At 39.4% G+C, this 23,733-nt stretch overlaps 1 protein-coding gene and 1 pseudogene across 2 annotated transcripts in view; both read right to left on the bottom strand.

Moving 5' to 3' along the window:
- PLS3 (plastin 3) overlaps positions 1-21,650 on the bottom strand; it is an 89,714-nt gene extending 68,064 nt beyond the window's left edge. The window contains exon 1 of the mRNA XM_082864843.1: positions 21,567-21,650. The gene's annotated coding sequence lies outside the window, so the exon portion shown is untranslated. The remainder of the gene's footprint in view (positions 1-21,566) is intronic.
- Positions 13,666-14,773, bottom strand: LOC309978423 (heterogeneous nuclear ribonucleoprotein A3-like; annotated as a pseudogene). Its single transcript has one exon. The product of its transcript is annotated as a heterogeneous nuclear ribonucleoprotein A3-like (transcript).
- Positions 21,651-23,733: the final 2,083 nt, after the last annotated feature.

Here is a 23,733-nt window from a genome sequence, read left to right as displayed (position 1 = left end):
TGGTCCGGGAAGATCCCACCTGCCACAGAGCAACTAAGCCCGTGCGCCACAACTACTGAGCCCTCGCTCTAGAGCCCGCGAGCCACAACTACTGAGCCCGCCAGCCACAACTACTGAAGCCCACACGCCTACAGCCCATGCTCCCCAACAAGAGAAGCCACCACAATGAGAAGCCTGTGCACCACGACAAAGAGTAGCCCCCGCTCGCCGCAACTAGAGAAAGCCCACGTGCAGCAACGAAGACCCAACGCAGCCAAAAATAAATAAATAAACAAAACAAAAACACACCACAAATTAATTCCATTTCTTTGGGAGCTTGTCATGAAACAGCCCGCTTAAAGATCTAGCTGAAAAATCCAAATGTGTGTGTGTTTGTGTGTATGTGTATACTTTTGGAGTTGCTTTTTTAGACAAAACAGTAAACAGTCACTAGCTTCACATAGTTCAGGGTTCCTTTGCCAGGATAACTCAACAATTGCACTAGGTTTTCTGCTTCTACACATTCTTCTCTGGTTATGTTAATTTCTTTGGTTATGTTGCCATTGGGGTTTTATTAGGTTAATTAAAAATGTTTTTTAATCTCCAGAGAGAGTTTAAGGCAACAACAATGGTTGCTATTTTCTACACATAATGGTCATTGTTAAGTTTTGGCCCAACACAGCATCCTGAATACAATGTAGATTTATCCTTAAGATTGGCTGCAAAAATACTGTGGTCTCACACAGTGTTATGTGCCCTTTCTATTCAAATGTCTGGGAGATACCCCATAACTCTTATTTTATTTTTGCTGATACCCCGACTGCATTTCTTTGAGGATGGAGTTGAATCCATAAACATAACACTAATGCTGGCTCAGATTTCTAGACACTGAATTATAACTGACCAGTTTTGCTTGCTCAGTATTTTATTTGGCAATCTGTTAACCTGGTACAGCTAAAAAGTCTCATAATTAATTCTGCCACAAATCAAACAACTTTTGTGGCCTTTGCTTGCTAAAAATCATATTGTTAGCAAAAAGTCATCCATGCAAGAGCAACTTCTTCCTTCTCCCAGTTTATCCCTCTCCCTGGTACTCTTACCTCAGAAATTGGCTAAGCCATTAGCAGGGTTCTTTTGATGGGGTAGACTATGGTAGGCTCGCTGGCTCTGAGAATTCGCTGCTTTAGAGAATGAGCTTTTAAAGGTCTCTCATTAGACCAAATACAAAAATGCAGATAAGCGATATGTGAAGAAAGAAGTTGGAATATCTGTTTGATGAGTACCATTATACTGCATTCTTCCTTAAATTACACTTTTTTTCCATCACAGGATAGGTTTTGCTGTAGCTGTGACTATTAACCTAAACAAAGTTAGGAGTAGATGGGGAAGAAACAAATCACTGATATTAGTGGTAGTAAATTTTTTTTCAGTATTAATTTTGTATTTAAATGGATTCAATGATCATCATACATCCTTTTACCAAGACTCCTCTATTCTTAAAATCTTAATTTTGCCCTATTTTTTAATTGGCTGAATTTCACTTTCGAGTATTTCTCTTTTCTACGAGTTCTTTTATATTCATGGGAACTGCCTAGTACCTTTATTTTTGAATGACATCTTGGCTTACTATTCTTGGATTGCATTTTTGTCCTTTCAGAACTCTGTACACAATGCTTAGTGGTAGTAAATTTCACTGTAATAATTATACTAAAACTATATGAGCCACATGCTATAACTTAGGTAAGTTTTCCTTATTGAGAAGTAATTCTGTTAATTGTGTTTAAGGTAGTATATCTGGACTGTGATTTTCAAATTCCTGCTTTCTGAGTATAACCACTTAATGCCATATTCATAATGTTATAGGCTGCCAGTGACATATTTATTAAAACAATAAAAGCCAATTTAAAACAGGATGGGAAAGAGAGCCAAGTTTTTTTGGTGCTTCCACCCTGAATCATGAAGCAGAAAGAAGGGTGGAAAAGCTTTATCTTGAGAAAGCAAGACAGAAATGAAAGCATGATCTCATTCACTTTTCCCGCACCCAAACAAGGTGACATTTTCTGTTCCTTTCTTCTTCAGCCCTAATCAGTTTAACAGTCCTCTTTTTTTAATCCCTAATAGTAAGTTTCCAAGTGCCCTTTTTTTTTTTTTTTTTGCGGTACGCGGGCGTCTCACTGTTGTGGCCTCTCCCCTTGTGGAGCACAGGCTCCGGACGCGCAGGCTCAGTGACCATGGCTCACGGGCCCAGCCGCTCCGCGGCATGTGGGATCTTCCTGGACCGGGGCACGAACCCGTGTCCCCTGCATCTGCAGGCGGACTCTCAACCACTGCGCCACCAGGGAAGCCCTCTTTTTGTAATTTTTAAGATTTTATTTTTCAGAATCAAAGATCAAAGCATGAGTATGCACAAAAGTTTTCATTTAAAATGTTTTGATTTACTATTCATGACTAACAAACACATCCTAAACTCCAATACCCTAAATCCCAATGATTTAGTGGCATATTCTGTTTTGCTATGTGGTTAATGCATTTGTTTGAAACAAAAGAAGAGGTAAACCATACTTAAGGCAGTAGGTTTAGGAGTCTTGCAAAGAGAAATCTAAGGTGGGGGCAGGAGTCTTTAAAAATTCTGGAAAGAACTCTTTAAATAATTTTAAAATTCAAAAACATATCAGTGATTTAGAACTTGAAAGTTATATACCTAAATCAAGAATGTGTCATTCCTTTGAAAAAGTTTCAATATTGGCAATTAAAAAAAAAGATATCCAAGTTATATCTGAAGAGAAATGACCAATTAATATTTGTTCAGTGATTTAAAAATCATAAAAGTAGGCACCACTTTAGAAAATAAGACCTAGCATGAGACTATAGAAGAAATTAAATTGTCTTCCTTAATGGAATTACCATTTTTAACTTAATTAACATTACATATGCAATCTCAAAATTCTAATTTATTAATGTAACTCCTATTGACAGCACAGTTTTTTGTGGTCATAGACCAGCTTATTCTAAAAATTTATGTGGAAAAGAAACAGGTCTTAGAACAGGTAAACTTTATTGAAAAATAGACTGGGTGGACTCACTCTGCCTGGTGTTAAGTCATTCCTTGTAGCTACAGCAATCAAGATAGTGTGGTTACAGAGCAACACATGCAGAACAATGGAACAGGCCGGAGAACTCAGAAATAGACATACACGAATAAGCTCAACTGATTTTTGACAAGGGTGCAAAAGCTCATCAGTGGAGGAATGGTGCTACAGCAACTGGACAACCATAGGGGAAAAAAATAAGAACTCTGACCTAGACCTCATTTTGTGTAATATTGTGTAAAGATTTACACCAAAATTAACTCAAAATGGGCCACAGACTTAAATGTGAAACATAACACCATAAAACTTTAGAAAAAATTTTTTGAAAAATTCATCAGGAACCATGTTTGGTGAAGAGGGCTTGGACATAACATCAAAAAGACAATCCATAAAAGGAAACATTGATCAACTTGGCCTTGTCAAAATAATACTTTTGTTCTGTGAAAGACCTTGCTTGGAGGATGGAAAGACAAGCTACAGACTAGGAGAAAATAGCTGTATACCACAGATCTGACAAAGGATTGTTATCTAGAATATATAAAGACCTCTCAAAACTCAACATTAAAAAACAATCCAATTGGAAAATAGGCAAAAGACACGAACAGATATTTCACCAAAGAGGATATACAGATGGGAAACAAACACATAAAAAGATGCTCAGCATCATTAACCACTGGGAAATGCAAAATGAAACAAAAATGGGATATCACTACACACCTATCAGAATAGCTAAAATAAAAATGTGACAATACTAAGTGCTAGCAAGGATGTAGAAAAACTGGGTCACTCATACATTGCTGGTAGGAGATTAAATGGTACAAGTCACTACAGAAAAACGTTTTGATAGTTTCTTATAAAATTAAACATGCAGCTCTCATATGACCCAGAGATTGCATTCTTTGGGAATTAATCCCAGAGAAATGAAAATTTACAATCACAGAAAAGCCTGTACACAAATATTTGTAGCAGCCAATACTAGAAATGGCCCAGATGTCCTTCAATGTGTGAATGGTTAAAAACACTATGGTACATTTACACCATGGAATACTACTCAGCAACAAAAAGGAGGAAGGTATTGATATACACAACTTGGATGAATCTCTAGAGAATTATGCTGAATGAAAAAAGCCAAAAGATTGCATACTCTGATTTCATTTACATAATATTTTTGAAATGACAAAATTATAGAAATGGGAAACAGATTAGTGGTTTTCAGGGGTAGAGATGGGGCAGGTGCAGGGGAGGGTGGAAGGAAGTGCATGCTGTTACAAAAGGGTAACAAAAGGGATTCTAGTGGTGACGGAACTGTTCGGCATCTTGACTGTATTAATGTCAACATCTTGGCTTGGGTATATTGTACTATGGTCTTGAAGAGGTTACTACTGGGGGAAACTGAGTAAAGGGCACACAGGATCTCTTTGTTATTTCTTACAAGTACATGTCTACAATTTCTGCAAAGTAAAAAGTTCAATTAAAAAATCCAACTCAGAATTAAACACAGAATATAGTATATATTATATATATATATATACTATATACACAGTATATAGTGGATAGGAAAAGGGAAGAAAACTTATATGCAATAATTTCATATCCTATTTTAAACATTATTGCCACGAATTTTTCCAAAATACTATAGACATAACTACTGACACTATAGTCTTAGCATATATGGTCAATTCATGACTCCACTAGAGTATTTGATCTGGGTAAACGATATTTTTTCTGTTCAATACCAAAATAACAAGCTGATATAAAGGAGAATTTCAGGGCAAGAACCCACCAATGCATGACAATTTTGGTATCTGTTATTAGAAATATTTACTTAAGTGACACTTCTCCCCAGATCGTCACTCCTTGATCTCCTTCATGTCTTGCATCAAATATCTTCCTTTCAGTGAGGCCTCCTGTGACCACATGATTTGAAATGGCAAAGCACTCTTCCCACTCCCTATACCCTCAACTTTAATTTTCTCCATAATACATTACCATCGAATATACTATATCGTTGTTCATTTTGTATCTTCCCCTAGTAGGATGTAAACTTCATAAGGATGGTAATTTTCATTTGTTTCAGTCACAGGTATAATCCCCAGTGCCTAGAAAATAACTTGACCTATAGAGGCACTCAGTAAATATCTGAATAAGTGAATGAATCAATGAATAAAATGGAATTTTTTTTCTTGGTGAGGAGTGTACAAAAGGGGAAATGCTCTCTGAGAGAGAAAATCCAGTTTGGAAGAAACCAAGAGTGATAAATCCAGGAATTCTCTGGAGGTCCAGTGGTTAGGACTCTGCACTTCCATTGCAGGGGGCACGGGTTCAATCCCTGGTCGGGGAACTAAGATCCTGCAAGCCACGCGGTGTGGCCAAAAAAAAAGAGTGATAAATCCTACAATGTATATCCAATATATTGGCATTAGAGTTTTCAAAATCCTTTGGATGGGGGCTTCCCTGGTGGCGCAGTGGTTGGGTGTCCGCCTGCCATGCAGGGGACGCGGGTTCGTGCCCTTGTCCGGGAAGATCCCACATGCCGCAGAGCGGCTGGGCCCGTGAGCCATGGCCGCTGAGCCTGCGCGTCCGGAGCCTGGGCTCCGCAATGGGAGAGGCCACAACAGTGAGAGGCCCGCGTACTGAAAAAAAAAAATCCTTTGGATGCAATACAATGTAGGAAACTCTTTAAGATCAATGATTAGGACTGCAGCTTTGTAAGCATAAGAGTACTTTGGTTGAAGATACAACCTAGAAAATAATTTACCACTTCAAAGCTATTACTAATGAATTTTCATTAGCTATGGAAGAGTTGGTCGAGTTAAATAATGTTGCTCAAGTTATAGGTGAAGTGAGTTTCAGAGAGTTTATGTCAACTTTAAAGACATGGCATTTGCCATTTTGTTAACGTCTGAAAGAAAACTCCAGATTGTATAAACTGATTCAGGGTGGAAGAGGCATTCCTAGTGAACCTCGCTGGACTCTGGATGTGGTATTTAAATTTATGGCAAGAATAGTGATGGATTAGGTATCAGGAGACCCCATGCCCCACCACTGTCCAACACTGCATTAGACCTCTGTCGCCTCATCTGCAAAAATCAGTGGCTGGATTAGACTCTGAGCTCTTCAAACGATGGCACATTATGTTATTTATCTTAGTGATAACAGTGTCTAGCACACTGTTGATGATTAATAAAGGCCTGTTAAATGAATTAAGTAATTAAATAGGAAGTTCTAAATAGGTCTCCGGGAAATTGTATCTTTTCTTGACTGAACTGCAGCCCTCCTCTCTCAGGGAGGCCTATCCTTTCCTAGTTGGCCTGCCCAGAATAAGGCAACTAGGTCCAGAAACTTCTCTGTGGGTTGAATACAGAAGACAATGGCAGAGATCGGTTCTAGGTGTCATTAGCTATATTGACCTGAAGGGTTCTTGAAAGAAAAACTCTGATCTATAACTGATTCTTGTTATCATCCTTGGATAATCCCTCCTTCTCGTGTTCATTCCTGAAGAGTCAAAAGGTAAAGACTCCCTCAAACTTACTGCTGAACTTTCTAAATGTAAAACACCAAGCTCTTCTGAAAATGTCAAGTGTCAAATGTACTCAATATTATTTCTGGATGGATAGACAAGAAACTAGTACTAATGGTCACATCCTGGGAAGGGAAATGGGGGATCGGAGTCAGGGGCAGGAGGTTTATTTTCTTTATGTCCCTTTTAGCTTTTGAATTTTTTTCTGTGTATGTATTTCATATTTGAAGCGTAAATTTTTGTTTGTTTGTTTGTTTGTTTTTGCAGTACGCGGGCCTCCCACTGTTGTGGCCTCTCCCGTTGCGGAGCACAGGCTCCGGACGCGCAGGCTCAGTGGCCATGGCTCACGGGCCCAGCCGCTCCATGGCATGTGGGATCTTCCCGGACCAGGGCACGAACCCACGTCCCCTGCATCGGCAGGCGGACTCTCAACCACTGCGCCACCAGGGAAGGCCCTTGAAGCGTAAATTTAAAAATTAAATATTAGATGTGCTCAATAATGCTTTAGGTTGACTGAAAACCATTGTGTTTCAAAGCATTTGTCATTTACTTCTGCAATACTTAATACTGCTTACTTTTGTTCCTTATACTAGGTATTCAATAAATGTGTATAAACAAGGAATTTTGTATAAATCTGTTATACAAGTTTTTAAAAAGGTGATTATAGAACTTTTACAGGCTTTCCATTATTCAAGCAGAAATATTACTAAGGAATAAGGTAGTGTTGGGAACAAGTTGATGATAATAAGCTACTGAGCATCAAGAAACAGGAAACAGGGCTTCCCTGGTGGTGCAGTTGTTAAGAATCCGCCTGCCAATGCAGGGGACACAGGTTCGAGCCCTGGTCCGGGAAGATCCCACATGCCACGGAGCAACTAAGCCCGTGAGCCACAACTACTGAGCCTGCGCTCTAGAGCCCGCAAGCCGCAACTACTGAGTCCGCGTGCTGCAACTACTGAAGCCCAGATGCCCAAAGCCTGTGGTCCACAACAAGAGAAGCCACCGCAATGAGAAGCCCGTGCACCGTAACAATGAGTAGCCCCTGCTCGCCGCAACTAGAGAAAGCCCACGCACAGCAACAGAGACCCAACACAGCCAAAAATAAATAATAATAAGTGAAATTTAAAAAAATAAATTAATTAAAAAAGAAAGAATCAGGAAAGAATTAGCTACACTTAGATGTAGAAATCAATATTGTTCAGAGTCAAAGCAAGGATCTACATTAACAGCAGACCTGTGATAAATGAAATGTTATCTTGTCAGTACCACTTCTAACTCATTAGCTGACCCATGGTTAGACATTTAATATTAACATATCCCATTATTCATAACAGCCAAAAAGTGGAAACAACCCAAATGTCTATCAATGGATGAATGGATAAACAAAATGTGGCATATCCATACAATGGACTATTATTCAGCCATAAAAAGGAATGAAGTACTGATACATGCTATAATGTGAATGAACCTTGAAAACAATATGCTTAAGTGAAAGAAGTCAGTTACAAAAGACCGTATGTTCCATTTATACATAAAAGTCCAGAACTGGGAAATCTATAGAGACAGAAAGTAGATTAGTGATTTCTTAGGGATGGGGAGGTGGTGGGCTGGGGAGAGGCATAGCTTAAAACTCTGGAGTTTTAAGCCTCCTTCATCCTTCCAAGGCGATGAAAATATTCAAAACTTGCTGATGGTTGTGCGTATCTGTGAATATACTAAAATCCGTTGAACTGTACAATTTACATGGTTGGTACACAATGTGAATTCTCTCTCGATAACACTGCTTTAAAAAGTGAAAAACTGTTAATATGTCCCAATATCCTCGTTGATTCTAAAGTTAAGCAGTTCTCACAATGAAAGTGCCATCCGTGTGTAACATTCACTCCTGACCATTCACTTAAGACAAGTAAAGGAGGAAGAAAACCAAGCAAGCCATTTGCTTAGTTTTCTGACAGGTTCACATCAATATGTATTTTATTCAATATGATTCATAAGTTACCCATTTGCTGATTAGGTTTTCACAATTTAATCTTTATCAGCAAGGGCCATCCATGGCCATTTATACCCTCTTTCAAATGTATTATATTTATGGAGACCTGCTGTGTGCCAGGTGTACTGTGAAAGAACCAGGAGAATGGGTTTATTTTCTTTTCTCCCTAGAAGAACAGTGTTTTCCATGGTACATGGCAGGAATTTAGTACCGTCTTTGAAGAAAACCATGTACAGCAGACAGTACATCCAGATATACTGCATTCATTTGATCCCCTCCCACCAAATGAAATGATGACCAGATTTGGAATCCTGGGTTTTCCAGCTCATTTTAAAGTCTGGGACAATCAAGAAGTTCAAGGCAGAAAATTAAGGTGTCAGCTATACCTGTAGTTACTCGCTATTATCCTTGAGTCAGATAAAACTTAACAGAATGCTGTACTACAGAAAGTATGAGAGCTGCATGTGCAAGTAATGGCGAATCAATGTTTTTTAGGGCTTCTACATGCATGGATATTTCCACAGCTGCAGAACCAACTACCGCAGAAGTACACGCTGTGCACAACATCTACAATTTAGTAAAGCTGGAAAGAATTTTATTTTTGTAAAAACTAAATGGGGTGTGGCTCATTTTCTTGCCAAAGGGCTATTTTATTCCAAGACACTGGTGTCTGCTGACCTTCATTTATAGGCTGAGCAATGTTCTATTTAAGTAAAATTAACTCATGGTCGGCACTTTTTTTAGGATGCAATAATTATTGCAAAGAAATAACAATGTTTAAATTTGATTTGTTCTTAGTTTAGATTTGATTATATTGGGTTATACATGAATGTCTTTGTTCACACAAGGTTTAAATTTAGAAATTATTTTATGTTGAGAAAAAAGGCCATATTTAAGTTCCTTTTCTACATGTAAGAATATTTTTAGGTTTCATGAAATCCAGTATTACGTTTTTTTCTTCCAGACTGCAGGAGTATCTTACCATCTTTGTAGCCCTAGCACCTAACCGTCTTCACTAAACTTATTTTAGTTGAATGATGAAGCCATTCCACAAATAGACTAATTAAGGCATTGTCCATATTACTATCTTTGGCTATTACTCCATCTATAGTTTGTACTATCTCAATATATACTTGAGAACTCTGGGCACATTTTAAAGTTTTCCTGAGGGTTACATCTCTTTATAAATGCCTTATAGGCCGCCTTTTATATAATCTTTACACATTTCAAGGTACTTGACACAGCAATCAATCCTCCCTTCATCTTTACACAAACCTTCTCTGGTTAGGGAAGTTTGCCACCTTCTGCTTGCACCTATAAATATATTCTAGTTTGCTTTTATTTTTCGCGGGGCTGGGGGCCCAACTAATGCTGGAAAACTTTGATTTAGGATAAGATACCAAATGTATGGGTTGGCTTATACCTTTAAACATGTAAATCTATCAGTATTACTTTTTGGTTATCTATACTGCATGGTAATTTGGCTATATTTGTTTTTTAATTATCATAAGACAAAATATAAAATTTTAATTATTCATAACCACTTGCAAAACTGATTCAACTGCAGCTTTAAACTGGAGACCCACAAACTGCTCAAAATATTTGTTGAATGTGTCAATGTCCTTCATCATTTCCTGGTTTTTGCTTTTGAAAACTTCCACTAGAGGAAATAATGGGCATCGTAAATTTAAAATTAATATGTTTTGGATTCACCCATGTCTAAAGGCTACATGTCATCTTGGAAAGATACTGATTTAATTTATAACTCTGCCTTCCCCAGCATTTTAAGTTTTCACTAACTTATTTTCTCTTTTCTCCTATTTTTTCAAAGGTAAACTTCTAAACATTCATGTTTATACTATTTCTACTATTGTAGAAACACTGAAGAACTTGAAGCTTTTTTTTCCTCCCCCCAAAAACAGGCATCAACATTACCTATTACCTTTCACCCTGCTCTAAGCTAAATTTGTTAGTGACTTTATAATGGTGTCCGTAATGTATTAAAAGAGTCACGTTTCCAATTTTCCTTTGAGGGTGAATTTAGACTGTTGGATGGCATATCCTCATAAAAGGATAAATTAATGGTAAAGGGGTTTCTTAGATAAGCCAAGAGGCTTCTTCAACCTGGAACATTGTTAAAATCCTCCACATTTGTAATGAAAAGCATTGGAAAGTCATATTTTCACAATACCATTAAATAAAACAGAAAAAATAAACTATCTTATTTATCTTCAATGGTGATACTTAAGGAAAAAAACGTTTAAATTAGAGGAAAATGAAGAGGTAGCTACAGAGACCTGATAAAGATCACCTAAGGCAACATTAATTGACCTGTAAATGGGAACACTGATTGAGCACCTAATATACGCCAGTTTCTTTATAAATGTTCTCCTTTAATTTTAAAGACAAGACTGAAAACAAGTGATATTATCCCCATTTTATAGATAGTGAAATTGAGGTTTAGAGGAATTAAGGAACTTCCCCAATGTCACAGAGATATAAAATAGCAAAACCATGGGAACCCATATTTTATGCTAAAATCCATTCTGACTATGAAATATAGCATGTACATGATCCCTCTGAGAACAAAAAAAGGAGGTGGTAAGAACAAGTTGTCCAGTCAGACAAAACTTTCCACATCACTTCCGGGTCATCATGGGATGCCCGGACCAACATGGTCCTTAGTGCCACCAGTGAACTGGGGTAAGGAGACAGACATCCAGGAAGGGTCTGTGAAGCAGCATGGGATAAGTTTAGGGAGAGATATGCAGTGTACAATGAGCCATTTAAATACACAAAATATTTGTTAAGTCAAGTGTTGTAATTTGGGGATTCACCATATACTGAAACTAGGCACAAATTAACTGGTGGTGCCAGTTTTACCACTATTGGATCTCCGTTTAGTTATTTAAGCAACCCGAATGAAACATAAAACTTTGAGTTTATTGAGCATTGTCAACGTATAGGTACACATCATTTTATTGCACTTTCCAGATATTGCACTTTCTACAAATTGAAGGTTCGTGCTAACGCTGCATCAAGTGAGTCTATTGGCACCATTCTCCAATAGCATTTTCTCACTTTGTGTCTGTGTCACATTCTGGTAATTCTCACCACATTTGAAACTTTTTCATTATCATTATATTTGTTATAATGATTGGTGATCAGTGATCTTCGACGTTACTAGGACACACTGAAGCCTCAGATGAAAATTGGCATTTTTTAAACAATAAAGTATTTTAAATTATGTACATTTTTTTAGATGTAATGCTATCACACACTTAATAGACTACAGTATAGTGTAAACATAACTTTTATATGCACTGGGAAGCCAAAAAAATTGATGTGACTCTATTGCGATAGTCTGGAACCAACTGAAGTATCTCTGAGGAGTGACTGTACTTCAAGAGGCTGACAGCCTGAGATAAAGAAGCCTATCAACAAACACAGCCATTTCTATGTCTGTGAGTCTATTTCTGTTTTGTAAATAAATTCACTCGTATCATTTTTTTAGATTGCACATATAAGTGATATATGATATTTGTCTTTGTCTGACTTACTTCACTCAGTATGATAACCTCTAGGTCCATCCATATTGCTGCAAATGGCATTATTTCATTCTTTTTTATGGCTGAGTAATATTCCCTTGTGTATATGTACCACATCTTCTTTATCCATTCATCTGTCGATGGACATTTAGGTAGCTTCCATGCCTTGGCTATTGTATATAGAGCTGCTATGAACATTGGGGTGCATGTATCTTTTCAAATTAGGGTTTTTGTCTTTTCCGGATATATGCCCAGGAGTGGGATTGCTGGGTAATATGGTAACTCCATAGATATAGAAAACAAACTTATGGTTACCAAAGGGGAAGGGGGGGTTAAATTAGAAGCTTGGGATTAACATATATACACTCTATATATAAAGTAGATAACCAACAAGGACCTACTGTATAGCACAGGGAACATCTTGTAATAACCTATAATGGCAAAGAAGCTGAAAAAGAATATATAAATATATATCTTTATATATATACAGCCATTTAACCAACTTCAGGATTAAAAGTCTCTTCATGATACTGAAAGTTTATGGTCACAAGTAAGCTTTCTGTACTTGAACTGAGTTTTACAGCAATCTGAAATCTAAAGGCTAATTAAATACAAACCTGTCTCCCTTCCCCAATTAACAGTTCTGTTTCAAAAAATAGAACTTCCTATGATTGTACACCCCACAGGATTCTACTTCATCCTCCTTTGCACCTGCTAACTAGATCAGAGGAAACCAAAATATTTCCAAGACATATACTTTACCTAAACCAGCTCCATACGAAACACTATATAAAGAATGGCTTTTTTTTTTTTTGAGAGCCGCTGTTTGAAATCAAGGCTCTTTTTGCTTACACCAATGTTTAAATTTCAGAGATTGGCAAAGGAATTCATCTTTAAAACAAAAATCTTTGCAATTTCTCTTTATCTCAAAGAGATATTTATCTCAAAGAAATAATCAGAGTCATGAAATGGTTTTTGCCCCAGGGTGTTCACTGAAGCATTATCTATAAGATATGGAAAGAACAAAAACTTCCAACAACCTGGAATTAGCGAAATAAATTATGAAATATCCATTATATAGAATATCATGCAGTAATCTTAAATATTTTCAAAAATATCTGATTACATGAAAACATGTTTATAATATAAGTTAAAAGAATTGGATACAAACAGTATATACAGTATGATCCCAATTTTTTAAATATCTAACGTTCTACACAGGAAACAGATGAAAAATATGAACAGGTGGTACAATTATGAGTAATTTTAATTTTTCTTCTTTATAAACCCTCTTGTTTTCTTCTCATATATTTTTTTTGAAAAGTTAAAAGTTCCTTAATTTTTTATTCCTGGTACCACTACCACAATTTACAGGGCAATATACCTGATGTAATAAAAAGAAAAAGACAAAGCTACAACAGATAAAAGACCTCAGGGATGTACATGTAATTGACACTACATTGCATTAATCAATAGCTGCACTTTTTGCAAACTGTGGCTATGACAGTCCTGAAGAAGAAGGGTTTCCTGTTTAAGCTGCAGTAACTTTTCTGACTATGGATCATCGTTCCTTCTGTGGCAGATTTTTACAGTTCCTCTAATGCATTTGGGACGACTGTCTCAAAGTAACCTGCAGCTTTCCTGACAACTCCTCGCTCTCTCCCCTGCTAAGAACTGTAGCCCTTTTCTTCTGAGTTTTTAGAACCTTCTGCTACCATCTCCACCACTTCCACCACCAGATCCATAACCACCACCATAGGGACTTCCTGAGCTTCTTCCACCAAAACTGCCCCCCTTCATGGGTCCATAATTTGATTGCTGTTGTCCACTATAATTTCCAAAATCATTATAGCTCCCACCACCACCATAGTTACCTCCAAAATTTCCTCCTTCATTGTAACCATCATATCCTCCACCACCGCCACCATATCCACCACCTTGGTTTCCATATCCTGGTCCACCACCACCATAGCCTCCTCTACTACTGTAACCAGGACCACCGCCATAGTTACCACCATTGCCTCCAAATCCATTATATCCACCATCACCTCCTCCATAACTACCTCTGCTGCCACCACCTCCACCACCATAGCCTCCTCTTCCACCAAAGTTTCCACCACGGCCCAAGTTACCTCCACCACCTCCAAAGTTTCCTCCACGACCCATAAAGTTGCCAGATACACCTCCACGACCTCTTTGTGATCCAGCAGATTGCATTTCTTGTTTAGAAAGGGCCTTTTTCACTTCACAATTATGCCCATTAAGAGTGTGGTATTTCTGAACAACAATTTTATCAACTGTATCATGATCATCAAAAGTTACAAAAGCAAATCCTCTCTTTTTTCCACTCTGCCTGTCTTCCATAACCTCTATGGTTTCAATCTTGCCATACTTTTCAAAGTAGTCTCTCATATTCTTCTGTATCTTCTTTAATACCACCAACAAAAATTTTCTTCACTGTTAGATGGGCACCAGGCTTTACAGAATCCTCTCTAGAAACAGCTCTCTTTGGTTCCACTACACGCCCATCAACCTTGTGTGGTCGAGCACACATTGCTGCATCCACCTCTTCAACACAAGAGTAAGTCACAAAACCAAAGCCCCTGGAACGTTTTATTTGGGGGTCTCTCATCACCACACAAACTGTAAGTGTGCCCCATTTCTCAAAATGTTCTCTTAAGCTATCATCTGTAGTTTCAAAGCTCAGACCACCAAGAAACAGTTTTCTCAACTGTTCTGGTTCCTTTGGATCGTGGCTCTCCTCCCCCCGGCGGCGGCGGCGGCGACGGCTGGAGTCTTCTCATATTTTTAAAGTGGTCTTGTATTTTTTTAATCCAAAGTAAACTGATTAAAAAATATCCTAAGTACACACTACTTAAGACACTTTTCCAGCAGATTAACTAAATATACCTATTGACTATTATAGCAATAGGATATACCCTAGGAATCATGTCTTATCATTTTCACCTCTGAGAAAACAATCTTAAATGGTAATTCTCCCCCACCTGATATACAAGCACCAAGATGTCAAAAACAACAATAAGAAATGGCAAAAATGGGAATATGCAAGCAAGTAAAGAAATACAGGAAAAAAAGCTTAAAAATTACATTCGTCTATAAAGGACAATGTATTATTCAGTGTCAATAGCAGAATGTCAATCTGAGAGCAACACTATGTAATTAGAGAATATAATGTAGAATGCAATAATATGAATATTCAAAGCTATTATGCTGCCCTCTCAAATTCTATTTTATAGAAAGTAAAAATTCTATATATATACTTTTTATGTAAACAAGTATTATGTATACATATAAATTTAAAACAGCTTAAGAGAATCAGAGTTGTATTTTCAATACATGGGTTACAAGATTACAAAAAAATGATTTCCTATTTAATCTTTTAAAACAGAGATGGTAGAAATAAGAGGTCAGATTTTATAAAAGAAAATGATTTCTTTTAACAAAGAGAAACTTCTCTTCAGAACTAGTCATAGGATATCAGGTTATTTCAAAAGTCCTTTAACTCAAGGCTTTCTGCTTATTCCATTTTCATGAAGTGCTATCACTTCACAAGTGCTATTTTAACAAATGTTAGCAAACATAATTTTAACAAAATAAAAACGCATAATAACACAAAGAATGACAGAGTTAAAGAACTATCATGTAATCGGCAAGATGACAATACACAGTGAAAATTAATTCCAAGTTAATAGTTTTGAGGGTGGGGGTTGAAAATAACCCCTAAGGGGCTTCCCTGGTGGTGCAGTGGTTAAGAATCCGCCTGCCAATGCAGGGGACACAGGTTCGAGCCCTGGTCCGGGAAGATCCCACATGCCACAGAGCAACTGAGCCCGTGTGCCACAACTACTGAGCCTGCACTCTACAGCCTGTGAGCCACCACTACTGAGCCTGCGTGCCACAACTACTGAAGCCTGCACTGCAACAAAGAGTAACCCCTGCTCGCCGCAACTGGAGAAAGTCCACGCACAGCAACAAAGACCCCATCTAGCCCAACATGTTTGTTTTTTCAAATGAAGACCTGCATTAACTTCTCACCTTTTCTGTGTTAATGATGGCACACCACTTAAACATAAGTTTATCTCCTCCATTATGCACTTTTCCATACCTGCATGTGCAATTTAGAGTGCAATTATAAGGAGAAACATTTGATTTTTCATGCGTAATTTTACACAAAACCTCCTATTACGGGCAATCACAAAACTAAGAATGAAGTATGATAAGCCAAAGTATTTTGTAACCATTACCAATGAACGCCAAAATACTGCTCAGTAGTTACTTGGGAAAGGTTAAAAAAAAAAACCACCACCACATTAATGGCTTTTACAGGCTACTTGGCACAATATTTGAGGGAAAAAAATTATAAGAAAGTATTACACATATAGGTTTTTATTCTCTTGTTATCAACCATTTCTCTTATTTTTCATTACATTATGTCTGGCTTTATTTCTTCTTAGCTTGTAAAAGTGGATGGCTGGAGAACATTTACAGACAAGTAAAAATGTGGCAAGGCTTAAGTGATGAGAATTCTACCATTTCTGTAAACTCTTATTAAAGCTTTAGTGTTTCTATGATATACTACTACAGTACTTTGAATTTATATAGCACCTGTCTGCTGAAGAACCAAGGCTTACATAGCTCATTTATCCTTTCAGCATGCCTGTGAAATACACAGATTGAAAACAGATGGCTTACAAATAAAGTAAAATCCAGATATGAAAACAGAGAACTTCCATGATTTACTGAAGATGGCCTGTCTGTGCAAACTGTAGTAGCCTAAAAGATCCTGGAGTCCACACTCAATGCCTTTTCCAATAAACAACACTACCTCCTTATCATCAAACAAATTTCTAGACCGTTAAGAGAAATTAAGCTTTGTCATAATAGAAAATCAGTAAGTTTAATGTGCCAAAAATCCTTGATAAGGAATGATATAAATGGTACCTCTATATTTTAAAGAAATAACATTAGTCACGGAATAAGCCACTGGTGACCGGAGAGTCACCAATTTGCCTACAAGGTATTTAGCTTGGTTCAATATAGTTGCATTAAAATTGGAAAAAAATCAACTGATAAATATAACTGAAATAAGCCAGACTATATCTATATAAAAGATATATCTTATGAAAGAAAAAAAAATCCCAGCAAACCAAAATCCTTGAGCCATGCCCTCATTTTATAATTGAGAAAATGCGTGGTGTCTGGCACACATATGTACTCAATGTTAATTATCAATATAATAATCTTAAGTGACTTTCTCAAGGTCAAACTATGAGTCAGTGGCAGAGCCATGTCTAGAATCTAGTTCTTCTGAAGCAAGTCCAACATACGTCCCCCTTAGCATTGTAATTTTCATTTAACAGCAATGCTTTTTCATCCCTAAAACAGTTTATACTCACCAATATTTATCTTTCAAGTGCTAAGAATAGAGCAAATTCAATGTTATTAAGCATATTGAATTTTTGGAAACTGTCTCACCTCCATAACTACCATTGGCCCAAGTATTATCAGATCTTCTCCTGAGACTGACATTTCATGATGAGACAGTTTTTTATATTTCTAGGCCATAATTTTAATCAAAGCTCTCATCACTAAAAACAGCTAGTCGTGACCACTGGTATCTAAAAGACCTTCCAACAGTATAATGTATCCAAAAAACTTTTGAAACCTCCAACACAATGAACATACATCATATGGTGTGTCACTCTCTAGAATAATTACAGACTCAAAACATGATCTAGCTGTTTTCTTCTAAACTGAGTTTTATTATTTTCACAGATTAAACCTTCCCCCTCTGGATTACTTTTCACCAAAAGAGCATGAGCAAGTACAAAATGATTCCAAAAACAGTTACCCAAGTTTTCATGTATTGATAGATGTTCGTTTTCAATTTTATACCAGCTACTTTTGGAATCTGTACTAAACAGCAAAAACAAACAGTTTGGCATATTCATTCCACCTAGATTATAGCAATAGCAAATTCATGAATTTATCTTATGTGCTAAGAATATTATGTCAGTAAATTTCTTGGAAGGGCAAGTAGAAATGCTTAAAACAGAATGTGGAAAAATGGCAAGTGAATTTTCTTCCTTTTGTCATCAGTTTCACCATACAGAATCTCCTTAGTGCTCAGGCACCACCGCCAAGTTACTACCCCCTTCTTTTCTGTAACAGTCACGCTGTTTGCCTAGGAGCAAAATTTCATGGGGTTCCTAATAGTGCCCTGGATATTGACATTCTGCCAGTATAAACAGTCACAGTCAAGTCTAATGTGCTTGTAACCATTGGTAGAAGAGACTTAATCTCAACCCAAATATTACTCACTAGTTATAATTAATCCTTCTACCCAAAATGCATTGAGCCTAGACATTTTTAGCAATTGACTCTAAATGATGGCATCAGACTAGACTAGAGACCTTGGACCTCAGTGTTGATTGTCTGTGTTAAATCAAGGCAGAGCATAATTTATTTGGCTCTCCCACCCCAGGTAAAGAGTCTGATAACTTTCTAGATCTAATTGTAGAAATTAAGAATTAGACTCATAATCCTCTAATTTTAATGAAAGCCTGGGTTCATTAGATCATATGACTAAAAAATGAAGTCAGTAGTTGTAAATGAGTGGACACACCGAGACAATGAAAGACTGGTTGGAGAGCCTAGAGAGGATCCTGTTTTGACATGAGTTAATACTATTTTAAAAAGAACTTATCTCCCTACCACTTTAACCTAGTTGGATAGTTGTGCTCTTCTTTTTTTAAGGTTAAATATTTGTTAGGAGTTCCATCTAAAATTATATTATCACCTCTCTTCCACTAGGGGGGTCTATCTCCCAGTGTAGTTAACTCCAATTAACTCAGGTGCAGTTTGAGTCCACTTCCAGCTAATCTGTGCCGCAAGGCTAGCCTTGTGGTCAGAACTATGTGCTTTAAAGTTGTTCTAGTTTTTAGGCTCAGAAACCCATGCACAGCATGAAAATGTAGTGCTCAAGTCATTCAGAGGTTGCTGCAGTAAGGAGACAAGGATTTTTGGCTGAAGCATACGAAGCCAAAATCTCTTAAATATTCCCAGTTTCATTTTTAGCTGCCCTAGTTGTTTTCAAGACTGAATACGTATCAACTGGATCCATTTTTGTAAATAAGTAAAGCTTTTAAACTCTCAACCTCAGAGATTCCTCTGCCCATTTCTACAATCTGCAATATATAATCTGAATAGCAAAAACTGCCATGTTTTTCCAACAGCAACCTTAACTTGGGCCACTTGGGTGGGTATTGGTCATTATGGGAGTTGTTTCTGTGGCCTCTCATTATTCTACTAAAGTACTGACAGGTAAAAACCCAACTAGCTCGATTTCTTAAATTTAGTGTCCACTGTTTTCCTGCCTGATTTCTGATCCAATTAATTCCAAACCACAATAACTGATGGTTAATTTTAGCCAAGAGATTATCCACCACCTTCAAGCAGATGCCTAATATAGAGAACAGTTCAACTGGAATATAGGCCAGACCCAGGGACATGGACAAAGCCTAATTTTTTAAAAAACACTATCTTATGGGATATGGCTTCAAATCTATCATTTAGGAATGAAATAGGGCATGAATAAATGGACGATTTTTCTAGAAAATAATTAGTAAGATATTTTTAAAATTTAGAAAAGCCATAACTAGATTGAAGGGCCACAGGGGAGATATATATCCCAGCACAAACATATTTCAAGCACTTATTTTAAAAACAGCTTCCGTTTTTTATTTTGGATAAAATCTGAGCACCAAATTCCCTTTCTGTTCCCCTCATCCAAATCCAAGTAGAACTCCCTTGAGTAGAGGCTAGTTCACACCGCCCCCTCCCCTTTTTTGTCACGGTAGTTTTGGGAAAATGAACTTCAGCCATTACATTCCAGTTTTAAAGTCAAAAGAAGTCATGTGACCATTACCCTAGGGGCATCAGAGACTTGGGGCACGTGATGCCAATTGACATATGTGGGGCTTCGGCCACTATGTTGGAATTCACTGTAAACTGGATCTTCAGGATCAAGTTTAAGCTCCCAAATACACTGTGACATCCTGTAAGTGGAGTGTGCGCTTCCGTCTCAGTAGTTTTTAATTTCACCTAGGTTTTCTACCTACTGTGCGGTCAGCCAGGCTCTCTTCCCCACCCCCCATCCCTGGTAACAGGTCGGGCACCCCGAGCATCCCGTCTATCTGATCCTAAACGGCGAGGCTCTCCAATCCAGTTAGTTCTAAACTCAACCTTGAGTACCACCCGGCATGTTGTGCAGATAGGGTGTGGAGCAAGAATTTGCGTCGCGTACAGGAAACGTCAGAAAGCATTAAGCCCACTCCACCTCCCAGGTTGGGATCTTCTGCCCTGGAGCCTGGCCGTCGGAGCCGCCAGCACGTTAGAGCAAGTAGCAGCAGCGGCGGCGGCAACTCTGGGACTGGCGAGAAGCCCGGGCGGGGGTGGTCGGCGTCCCCCGGCCTCTCATTAGACCGCTAAGTACTGCGAGTCGGGAAATGTAAACACCGGCAAGTGCAGCTCTGTGGGAGGAGGGGATGTTGCCCTCGCCCCCCGCCCCTTCGGCTCTGCCTCCAGAGGAGCCCCGGGAGGTGCCGGGCGGCCGCTGCCCCGACCACGCGCTCGAGGCTGCAGAGCCAAAGGAGCTGAGAAGGGAGCAGACGGGCGGCTCGGGATCTGAGGAGAGGAGAACGGAAAGGTACTGCCCTAATGGCCCGGAGATGTCCTGCTACAGAAAGGAAAAAAGTGCTTACTCATAGGGAGACGCGGTGCGATAGCGATTCGCTCGCTAATGGTAAGGGAAGCAGGCGGCAGGCAGGCAACCGGAGCCTCGTTCCTTCCCTGGGCCACCGCACGCCGTGGAGCCCGGGGGCCGGGGTGAGCCCGTGAGGTCACCCGAGGAGGGCGAGCGGGGGCTGGAGGCGTCGCCGGCGACCGGCTCCGGGATTTCCTGAGTCCGGAGCCGGCGGAGGAGGGGGGGAGGAGGGTGGCAGTAGCTGAAGAAGGACGACAGAGGGAAGTTAGGCGCTTGGTTTCCACTTCGGGGCCGCCGCCACGGAAGGGGAGAAGGGCAAGGGCTGGCGTCAAGGACTCCAGCCCAAGTTTGGCAACAAGTTAAGAGCAACTAGTGAGAAAGCACCATCTCTCCAGTGAAAAGCAGAAAACGTGTTTGCGGCGGGCGGTGGTCGTGGGGAACACTCGGTCACTCCCACCCGTTCTTGATGCGAACGACCGCTTTGGCGCCCAAGGTCTAGGACAGAAATTTCTGCAGCCTCCCTCTCAGTCCCCCGCCTCCCGTGCCAGGCACGTTCCTGCCGAGGTTCCCGGAGATGCTCTCTCCTGGACCCACTCATGCCCACGCCCAGGGATCCCGCTCCCCTAGTGCCCTCCCGCGCCTGCAGAGCACTTACATAAAGTCGCAGAGTACCGGATCTGGCCAGACAGCCTCCAACCGACGCACTCAGACAACTTCTGCCGCTCGGAATTTTTGCGGCTGTGGTTCTAAAGCCAGCGCTCCCTCCCCTCCTGCCAGCCCCCTCCGCCCCTCGGCCGCCGCCATTGGCTCCGGTGGTGCTAGCAGTCAGCTGGGAACCAGGAAGGGGATTGGGCCACGAGCCTGTCACATCAACTGGGTGGGGAGTTGGGAGAATAGGCACCGGGATGGGCGCCCTGGAGGGATGGGGACTAACTCTGCGGCTGGGAGCGGAGATTGGTCCTCCGCTCTTGTTACTTCCCCTCCCTGGCTATGAAGAGATTAGAAGTCCTCAGAGCCTGGCTCGGGGACCACGTTCCAAAAAATCGTATGGAATAAACGAAGAGATGAGAATGTTGGAGCGAGAGTTTGAACGTCACCAAGCCCCTATTTAAGTCTCTGGAGAGTACAGTTTCAACACAGAATCGTAAAGAGAATCTCGGCATGGGAAGGGACTAGTAATACTAGTACTTAGTTTCTTCTGCTCCAATCAGCCTGCGTGCGGAACAACGCAGAGGGAAAACCTCAGCAATCTTCCCTTTCCAACGAGGTCTAGGGAGCAGATATATGGACAGGACGAGGCTCTCATGTTTTTGGCTTCGTGCCCAAGTAAATTGTTGACCCAAATCACCTGTCTGGTCTGTTTGTCCATGCGGAAAGGAATGAGAGGTGGAGGTGGGAAGGGAAGGTGGAAATAACGTGGTTCCCACTCGTTTGACTGGAAATGGATGTCAATTTTCATCAGTCTCCTTTCACCAGAGAAAACTTGGAGACATGCTCCTGGTTCCCAGAGGACCCTTTCTTCTTCTTGGCCTCTGTGTCATAATTGACCTCTTTCATTAATACACGTGGAGGTTTCCCCTCCTTATTGTGCATTCCAATCCTTTGGCTCACTCCAGGCCCAAAATCAGCTCCAAGGACCAGAGTGTGACGGATTCTCCAGGGTCAGGTCAAGAGACTGGCTTGTGGCACAGCTGTAGAAGAGAAAGGCTAAGCTCTTTCCTGTTTCAGTCACAACCATTTTGTTCAGGAAATGTGTGCTTGGAAAGTTTTTTAAGAATTAAAAATTGGTTCACTTCTCATTTTATATTCACTATGAAAATTGCTAAATTAAGAGTGGCCTGGGACTTCCCTGGCAGTCCAGTGGTTAAGACTCCCAATGCAGGAGGTATGTGTTCCATTCCTGGTCAGGGAACTAAGATCCTGCATGCCTCAGGGCGCGGCGAAAAAAAAAAGAGTGGTCTGAAAATCGAATGATCTTGTCAAGGAACCCTCACTTCATCTGCTATTATGAATTTCCTTAGAGAAATTAACCTATAGTGAGTGCCGGCGCTTCTTGAATGGGCAGAAGAGGGGAGTTCATATACTGCCTAAAGGCTACACTAGCAGAGAAGGAATTGGCACTGGGAAAAAGGCTCATTAAATATTAATTAATGATTAACCAACTGGAAGAACATATGAAAGGCACAGAAAGGTGAAAAAGAAATGAGAGAGCAATCTGGCTATCGGAAATATTAAATTTCTGGTATGAGAGATTTTGTATTGGGTCAAGTTTGGATCAGCACAAAAATACTGATTTCAACATGTTCGTGTTGTGTGGACTGTGAAGTGTACCGCCACACACATTTACGAGAGGATCCACAGTGAGATTTCTGGCTTTCAGTAATTGGCCCAAGGTTTGGTATGGTTTCTGGAATTCTTTACACAAAATTTCTAGATACACTAATACAGTACTTCAGTTTTCTACATTTTATGGCGTCTGTTAAGTCACCACTGAAGAGCTTCCACCTGCTTTAAAACTTAAATTTACAGACTTAGAATGTCTGTATGAAGGGACTGTGCAAGCTAAATTTTTGAGTATGGATATATTTGTCTCAATTACTTAACTTAGTATTCTATTTTAGTTTATTTTTCAAGTGTTAGAATTTAGAATAAGTCAAAATATTAAGAATCCTATGCATATGCTATTTACACTTTCCTGTTTTTTTCTTTTCAAAAAAGCTTACATAGAAGCTTTACTTTATTTACTAACACTGATGTCAGAATTCAGTAAGAGTTTGTGGTCAAGAAATGTCACTTTAATGGAAGTACAGTGGTCACAGTTT

The sequence above is a fragment of the Leucopleurus acutus genome (genome assembly GCF_964270905.1).
Source record: "Leucopleurus acutus genome assembly, chromosome: X".
NCBI lineage: Eukaryota > Metazoa > Chordata > Mammalia > Artiodactyla > Delphinidae > Leucopleurus > Leucopleurus acutus.
Note: the sequence above shows the minus strand (reverse complement) of the source record. Positions and strands in the feature narration are given on the sequence as shown.